Genomic DNA, 8,746 nt, shown 5'->3' with positions numbered 1-8,746 from the left:
TGATTCTCACTCCTATCTCTCTCTCTCCCTCCCTCTCTCTCTCTCTCTTTAAAAAATGTTTATATTTATTTATTTTCCCTTTTGTTGCCCTTGTTTTTCTATTGCTGTTATAGTTTTTATTGTTTCTGTTATTGTTGTCATCATTGTTAGGTAGGACAGAGAGAAATGGAGAGAGGAGGTAGAGAAAGCTAGACACCAGCAGACCTGCTTCACCACTTGCGAAGCTTCTCCCCTGCAGGTGGGGAGCCAGGGATTCGAACTGGGATCCTTACGCTGGTCCTTGCACTTTGCACCACGTGCGCTTAACCCGCAGCGTTACTGCCCCGACTCCCATCTTTCTCACTCTTACAAAGAATTTTTAGATGTCTGTAAAAAGAATAAAATGACTTTATGAAGTGCCTTTCACTATGACTGAATCTTCCCATTGCTAGGGTGATTGGCCTGAACAGAACCTGTGTGTTCCTAGCCTGGCCCAGCAACAGCCCTCTCCTAAAGGAGAATCCTGTCACTACCTTATCCTTCTGAAATGACGCACTGGGTAATGAGTGCCCTCTACTGGGTGAGCCACCTACCTGCTCAAATAATCCACTGGTTTTAGAGAGGTGCTTAAGAGAGCAGGGTGATGTCACAATGGGTTAAGCTCACACAGTACAAAGCACAAGGACCTGCTCAAGGATCCCAGATTGAGCCCCAGGCTCACCCTCACCCTGCGGGCGAGGGGGTGGGTGGGGCTTGGAGCTCGTTTCACAGGCCATGAAGCAGGTCTATCTTTCCCCTTCTCAATTTCTCACTGTCCTATCCAATAAAAATGGGGGAAAATGCTCTCTAGGAGAACTGGAATTTTAGTGCTAGCACCAAGCCCCAGCAATAACCCTGGAGGCAAAAAAAAAAAAAAAGTTTATCAGGAGGCATTCAGTGTCTTGAGAATGTGGGTACTGTATGGGTGACTTTGATTTGGAGTCTTGGGATCTTTTTCCTCCAGTCTCAATGGCCCTATGAAGGCAGCAGCTGACTGGTGTATTTGAAGGGACTAGAAAGAGGGATTCCCATTTTCTGAGGCTATGTGTGTTGAGTCTGACAGTTTTGCCCCCCTAGAGGTGGAGGAAACAGGAGAGAGTAAGCTACTGATGTGAATACTTGAGGGCCAGCATTATTTGGAGAACATGAGAGAAGGAAAAAACAGGCACATTTCTATTTTGAGAGTCAGTGCTATTTTATGTGGTAGAATGAGCATCTTTATGGTTCCAGGGAAAAGAGTAAGACTACTACACCATTTCAATACAATTCTCACTATACTTCTTAAATGGGGTTTAGAGAAATGGGATTAAGTTACCACCCACCACATGTACCATGTTTCTTACAGCTTTTCGTTCTTTATTCTACCCCCTTATGGAAGGTAAGAGTGTTTCGTTTGAGATCCTCGAGAGAGATTAATGGAAGACAAGACACTGGTAAAAGAGATGAGAGTTCTCTATGGGTCCTGATGTCAGACCTCAGGCAGTAACTGTGATGTTTACATCCCACAGGTAAGTCATTTCACACCTCTTAGCCACACAAAAATACCATATTTGTGTTAGATGTTGAGTTTCACTGTAAAGTGTATGTATCACTATAAAGTGATGGCAAAGCAAAAAAAAAAAAAAAAAAAAAAACAGGGCTAGATCAAAAGCCAATTCCCAGGACAAAGACTCCAATACCTGTTACCTGACAAACCATTCTGATCGTCAACCACTTGTTCTATCTTTTTAATTCCATCCAGATTTTTAACTTCTTTTTTTCTTTTTTATTTAAGAAAGGATTAATTAACAAAACCATAGGGTAGGAGGGGTACAATTCCACACAATTCCCACCACCCAATCTCCATATCCCACCCCCTCCCCTGATAGCTTTCCCATTCTCTATCCCTCTGGGAACATGGACCCAGGGTCATTGTGGGTTGCAGAAGGTAGAAGGTCTGGCTTCTGTAATTGCTTCCCCGCTGAACATGGATGTTGACTGGTCAGTCCATACTCCCAGTCTGCCTCTCTCTTTCCCTAGTAGGGTGTGTCTCTGGGGAAGCTGAGCTCCAGGACACATTGGTGGGGTCTTCAATCCAGGGAAGCCTGGCCAGCATCCTGATGGCATTTGGAACCTGGTGACTGAAAAGAGAGTTAACATACAAAGCCAAACAAATTGTTGAGCAATCATGGACCCAAAGCTTGGAATAGTGGAGAGGAAGTGTTAGGGGGGTACTCACTGCAAACTCTAGTGTACTTCTGCTTTCCGGTATATATTTTGCAGTAGTTTATGGATATGTGTGGACATATGGTCTCTCACAGAAACTGGTGTATATCAAGGTTTTGGGACTTTGTAAGAAAGTGAACTACCTGAGATGGAATTAGAGTATACTATGAAAGGAAAGGTCTCACCCGAGTAATGAAGCTGAAGGGCTGTCATTCCACACGTGAAGTCTCTGGACACAGTCTGAAGTGAAGCATGTTGAGGTGGCAATCGTTGTGTTGGTTAGGTTGTGATCGGCAGATGCAATATTATTTGGTTTGGATTGGGAGACGCATATGGGAAAGTGGGCCCTATCCAATGGTTCCAGGACTGGGGAAATAGAGGCTCTATAGTGGAGATGTGAGGTTCCTGCTATCTTAGGGTTCAAAAAGACATTTGATAGTTAATGTTATCATCACATTATTTGGTAATTGGGTTAACTTTGAAAAGTTCTTTTGTTAGGGTTTCCTGTACAGTACCCAGTATCTTGTATATAGCTGTGCTATATATCTTGTATATATTGGTTGCTTCTGATCTACTTGGTCTAGGCTTTTGAGAGAGTCTGCATATCAATTACACAGCCTATATATTAAAAAGATTCAGTTTGTGGTTTGAAAAACTTCGAGACATACAATTAATTTTCCCCCTCTCATATTAATTAACTAGTGATTTATATGACTACATTTTACTAGGAGTGTACATAAACACCATTCCCACCAAAAAAAGACTGTGACCCATCCCTCCCACCCACTCCCACCCCCCACTGGCCCAGGAAGCTGCATGACTACCCCTCACCACAGGGTTTTTACTTTGGTGCCGATTCTTAACTTCTGTTCATATTCCTCTGTGGTCATATAAGGAAGAAGTAAAGGGATAGAAAGGGGACCAAAGATTAAGAGTTGGAGACACCCCTTGGAGACCTGCTATTTTCTGCTTTCCTCTCCTGGGGAGGGGGAAGAAAAATCATTGTTCTACTGTTTCAAAGTCAGGTTCCCTTATGTCTTCTAGTAGGTAGCTATGGAGAAGCAATTGTGTTTTGACTCCTTGAAAAGTGAGTGCTGGGAGTTAGGTGGTAGCACATCTGGTTAAGCACATGTGGCACAAAGTGCAAGGACTGGTTTAAGGATCCCCATTTGAGCCCCTGGCTCCGCAGCTGCAGGGGGTCGCTTCACAAGCGGTGAAGCAGGTCTGTAGCTGTCTGTCTTTCTCTCCCTCTCTGTCTTCCCCTCCTCTCTCCATTTCTCTCTTTCCTATCCAACAGCGACGACATCAATAACAACAACAATAACTACAATGATAAAAGAACAAGAGCAACAAAAGGGAATAAATAATAATAAAAAGTGAAGTGCTACATAGGGTTAAAAAATTTGGGGAGTCGGGCTGTAGTGCAGAGGGTTAAGCGCAGGTGATGCAAAGCGCAAGGACCGGCTTAAGGATCCTTAAGGATCCCGGTTTGAGGCCTGTCTCCCCACCTGCAGGGGAGTCACGTCACAATCTATGAAGCAGGTTTGCAGGTGTCTATCTTTCTCTCCTCCTCTCTGTCTTCCCCCTCCTCTCTTCATTTCTCTCTGTCCTATCCAATAACAATGACAACAATAATAACTACAACAATAAAACAACAAGGGCAACAAAAGGGAATAAATAAATAAATAAAAGTTCTGTGAGTTGGGCAGTAACGCAGTGGGTTATGCGCACGTGGCACAAAGAGCAAGGATTGTCTTAAGGATCCCTGTTCAAGCACCCTGCTCCCTACCTGCAGAAGTGTCGCTTCAGAAGCGGTGAAGCAGGTCTGCAGGTGTCTTTCTCTCCCCCACTCTGTCTTCTCCTCCTCTCTCCATTTCTCTCTGTCCTGTTCCAACAACGATGACATCAATAACTACAACAGTAAAACAACAAAGACAACAAAAGGGAATAAATAAATATTTAAAAAATAAAGTTCATATTAAAAAGGTTCTGGGGACAGAGAGATAGTTCAGGTTTAAAGTACAGGACTTTCATGCCTGGGGCCAAATAAGGCCCCAGATTCACTCCCAAGTTTCACAATCTGCCAGAGCTTAGCAATGTTATAGTCTCTATCTCTTTCAATATATTTTATGTAAATATTTTATTTTTGTCGTTGCTGTGGCTTCACTGCTCCAGAATGGCTTTTTTTCATATAGATAGATAGATATAACAGATGGATATAGATAAAGAGGCAAAGAGAGAGAGACAGAGAGAGAGGTTGAAAAAGCCCACAACCCTGATGCTTCCTTTAAAGTGATGAAGGCAAGTTCTCATGTACACAAATAAATAAATATTTTTTTCACAAAGTATTCATTTTAAAAATAGTTTATTAATGCATGAGAGAGATAGAGAACCAGACATTAATTAGTCTGGTACATATACTCCTGGGGATTGAACTCAGTACCTGATATTTTATGTACTGTGTTACCTCAAAGACCCTTATTTTGAAACGAATCTGCACTTTGATTTAGGTTAGCTCCTTCAGTTCAGGTGCAGACCTTCTACCATAATTGAATGACCTCATTAAATCACCTATCTCATTCCATGTAGTTTCACCTTTTTTTTTAAGTACATTCCCTTTAGTGTAGCCAGCTAGTTATGCTCCCAAGAATATGGCTATTTCCATTCAGAAAAAAATTCCTTCAAAAATTTTACTTGAGTTAATATTGGTTTACAATATTGTGTGTGTGTGTGTGTGTGTGTGTGTGTTTATAACCCTCCTCTTATGTGGAACTCCCTGGGTTTCCTGTAACTAGATTATCTATTTTCCTAGTCAGATAGGAGAAATTTGGGGTTATGATTTCCTCAAGTAATTGTTCTAGAGCTTTCTCTTTTCCTTCTATAGCTCCAATAATGTGAATATTAGTCCTCTTGATGTTGCCTTAAAGGTCCCTGAAGGTGTCATATTTATCTTCCTTTTTCATTTTCCTGTGTGGTCTAGGTGAGTTCTATTGCTTTATCTTCCACTTTACTTATCCACTCCTTTGCTTCCTTCTATATAATGTTTGGACCCCTTTTTTTTATTATCTGAATGTATTTGTTAGCTGTATACCTTCTGTTTTGCTCTTTTCCCTTAACGTATGGATACATGTGCACATGTGCCCTATCTCATGGGGCCCGGTCTATATATAGGTTTTATAACTTTATTAGGAGGTGTGCCACCTGAAATGGAACTTATGAGTCCTATGAGCTAGGAAGGTTCTCACCCAAGTATTGAAGCTGGAGGGCTGCCATTAAAGACGAGAATTCTTAGTCTGTAGGATTATGGTAAACATTCACCCCATTCCCCTGTGCTTATCTCAAAATCATGAATGTGAATTCAAGTCTTCCCTTATGCATTTTCTACTCTCTTAGAACATAAAGAAGCAAAGTTGAAAAAAAGGGCCCTAGGGAGAAGCATACTGTACAATGTGGCTGTTGGAATCATGACTCCATTGTCAGTGACATTGCCACTAACCCAGCACCTAGAACATAGTTTCCCTAGTAACTCATAGTGACTCTGGATCCGTCCTCCCTGTGTAGCTCTTCATGTTGGTGGCCGGGCTAATATCAGGTGTTTAAAGGAAGTAAGTTCTGAGGATCCTAGTGACTGCTGACATTTTATTCCAGATTCACTTTCTGAGGGCTAGCTTATCTCTAGCACTAAGATATCTCCCTAGGTCTCTGTCTGTACTGATTATACACCTCCACAACTTCATTTTTAAAAAGGCAAAACCCTCTAAGACAGGGACATGCTTGGTTCCACCAAATCTAGCAGTCTCCAGGAAACCCCAACATTTCACACTCCTGGTGGCTCAAATAAATTCATAGATCTGAAGCATGTTTGAAATAGCTCCTATCAGAGTCACAAACTAGCCTAAAAGTAGAGAAGCTACTGTCATATACACACAGGAGAAGTCTAATAGGTAGAATTTCATTCCATCAGCAGCTTTATACTTTATAATAGTCATGGGGCCCAACATAGAAATGTCTTTTCTTTTTTGTTAGAAAGCAATAGGAGGTCCAACCTGAGTACAGAATGATCTTTAACCTGCATTTAGAATAAACAAGCCTAAATTGTTCTCACTGTGTCAATATCATACAGTGATTCCTATGTTTCTCTCAGATAGAAAATTAAGGTTGTAATAGTTTCTTCCCTGCTATCCATGCTTTATCCATTCTATAATCAAAGCTTCTAAGTAATAAAATTTCCAAAGTGTAAATTTGAAATGTCAGTTGTAAGAATTTATATTTGCAAAAATAATTTGAGTCTTGTGATGATACCCAACCATTCATCGAGTCATTTCCTGAAAAATCAGTCACTAAATTTTATTTTAATAATTTCCATTTTATATGTGTCATTAGAATTGAACCAGATTAAGTGTGTGATATTTTTTTTCATTCTTTTTTTTTGTCTCCCAGTCAATCCACCTGGTTTCTGGGCTCTTGGATGGTGAGACAGGCAGAAAGACTGCATGTACAGGAAATTTTCACTTAACACCACCTATAGGTTATTGGGAACTACAACCTTAAGTGAAATAGCCCTCAATTAATAACAAATACTCAAGGAATAGGGAGACAGCATGATGGTTATATATATGACTTTCATGCCTTAGGCTCTGAGGTTACAGGTTCAATCCCTAGCACCACCTTGAGCCAGAACTCTGGTTAGAATAAATAAATAAATAAATATCAAATGTTTAACATTAGCAGATTTTTTTCCTTATCAGCATTATGACAAACCAAAATGTAATGAACTTACATTACTCAAGGACCTTCTCTACATATGAGTGAGCATGTATATATGTATATAAATATGTGTATATTGTTGAACCTGCCAGGATTATTTATGGTAAAGAATACATGATACTATTTAACGTGATCACATCAGTTCTTTTCTTTTTTATATTTTATTTATTTATTTACCTTTTGATGACCTTGTTGTTTTTATCGTTGTGGTGATTATTATTGTTGTTATTGATGTCATTATTGCCAGATAGGACACAGAGAAATGGAGAGAGGAGGGGAAGACAGAGAGGGGGAGAGATAGATAGACACCTGCAGGCCTACTTCACCGCGTGTGAAGAGACTCCTCTGCAGGTGGGGAGCCGGCGGCTGAAACAGAGATCCTTATGCCGGTCCTTGCACATTGTGCCATGTGCACTTAACCCACTGCGCTACTGCCTAACCCCACTTAACTTCTTTTATCTTTCAAAAAAAATTGTTCCATTATATAATGTGTGTGTGTGTGTGTGTGTGTGTGTGTGTGTGTGTGTGTATTTTCATATTTCCAGTAACTGGAAGTCCCCACTCATGGAGCACAGATCCACAGATGTCTGTCACTCTGAAGGTCACACTATCAAGGACATAGTTTCTGAAGATGTCTTCTGTAATATTTGTGCTCATTCCTGGGCAGTGGTCTACTCTCTCATGCTGGCGGGAGGCAGAGGGGTGCTGAGTAGATTCAGACACTGAAGTTAGACTGAGATGAGCTCAAATGGCATCTCCGTGGCTTGCTGGCACATGATCTTGATCTTCCTTAACTTCTCTAAACCTCAGGTTCCTCATTTGTGAAATGGATCTCCTTCAGATGCTAGTGTACCCCACTGGATGAGATAAGAGGAATGGCTCTTTCTGATGTACTAATAAACACTAACCAGTGGTATGAGTTTGCTCTGAATCTCACTCCTCTACCTCTACAGTGTCTTACATTTATTTTACTTTTTTTTCCACCAGGGCTATTGCCAGAACTACAGATCAATGCTCCTGGTGGCCATTTCCCCTTTCTTTCTTTTTTTCCCCTGGACATTAAAACTTTTCTTTAAAAATTCTAAGTGGTAAGAGAGTGACGCATTTCTTCCTTATTTTTAAAATTATTTTTGATGATTTAATAATGATCCACAAGATTGTGAGATAAGAGGAGTACAATTCCATATAATTCCTACCACCAGAGTTCCATATCTCCTCTCTACTGGAATTTTCCCTATCCTTTAGTCCTCTGGGAGTATGGACCAAAGATCTTTTGAGTTGTGGAAGGTGGAAAGTCTGGCTTCTGTAAATGCTTCTCCAATGGACATGGGTGTTGACCAGTTGATCCATACCCCCAGCCTGTTTCTATCTTTCCCCAGTGGGGTAGAGTTCTGGGGAGGTAGGGTTCCAGGACACATTGGTGAGGCCATCTTCCCAGGGAAGTCTGGTTGGCATCATGGTAGCATCTACGACTTAGTGCTGAAAAACATTAAGATATAAAGCAGAACAAATTGTTTAATAATCATGAACCAAAAGGTAAGAATATATCAGATGAGATTTGGGGTCTTCACACTGGAAGAAGCTAGGAAGTCCATTTTAGGTTTATTCCAAGGGGGCCATGAGTTTACTAATTTTTGACTGAGCCCAACAGCTGACATGCAGGTGTGCTAAAAGTATTGTCTGGAACGATTGTGTCAGAGTTGAGAATAGGACTAGAAAGCTGGATCAGGGCATAGAGTAGCTTCCAAATACCAAC

General features: G+C 40.9%; 1 long non-coding RNA gene across 1 annotated transcript in view; it reads right to left on the bottom strand.

Annotated features, from left to right (window-relative positions):
• Positions 1 to 8,034: 8,034 nt before the first annotated feature.
• Positions 8,035 to 8,746, bottom strand: part of LOC132535860 (uncharacterized) — a 48,275-nt gene continuing 47,563 nt past the window's right edge. Inside the window, exon 6 of the long non-coding RNA XR_009547606.1 lies at positions 8,035 to 8,469. This is a non-coding gene — a long non-coding RNA (uncharacterized LOC132535860). The remainder of the gene's footprint in view (positions 8,470 to 8,746) is intronic.

This window comes from Erinaceus europaeus, chromosome X (assembly GCF_950295315.1).
Source record: "Erinaceus europaeus chromosome X, mEriEur2.1, whole genome shotgun sequence".
Taxonomy (NCBI): domain Eukaryota; kingdom Metazoa; phylum Chordata; class Mammalia; order Eulipotyphla; family Erinaceidae; genus Erinaceus; species Erinaceus europaeus.
Note: the sequence above shows the minus strand (reverse complement) of the source record. Positions and strands in the feature narration are given on the sequence as shown.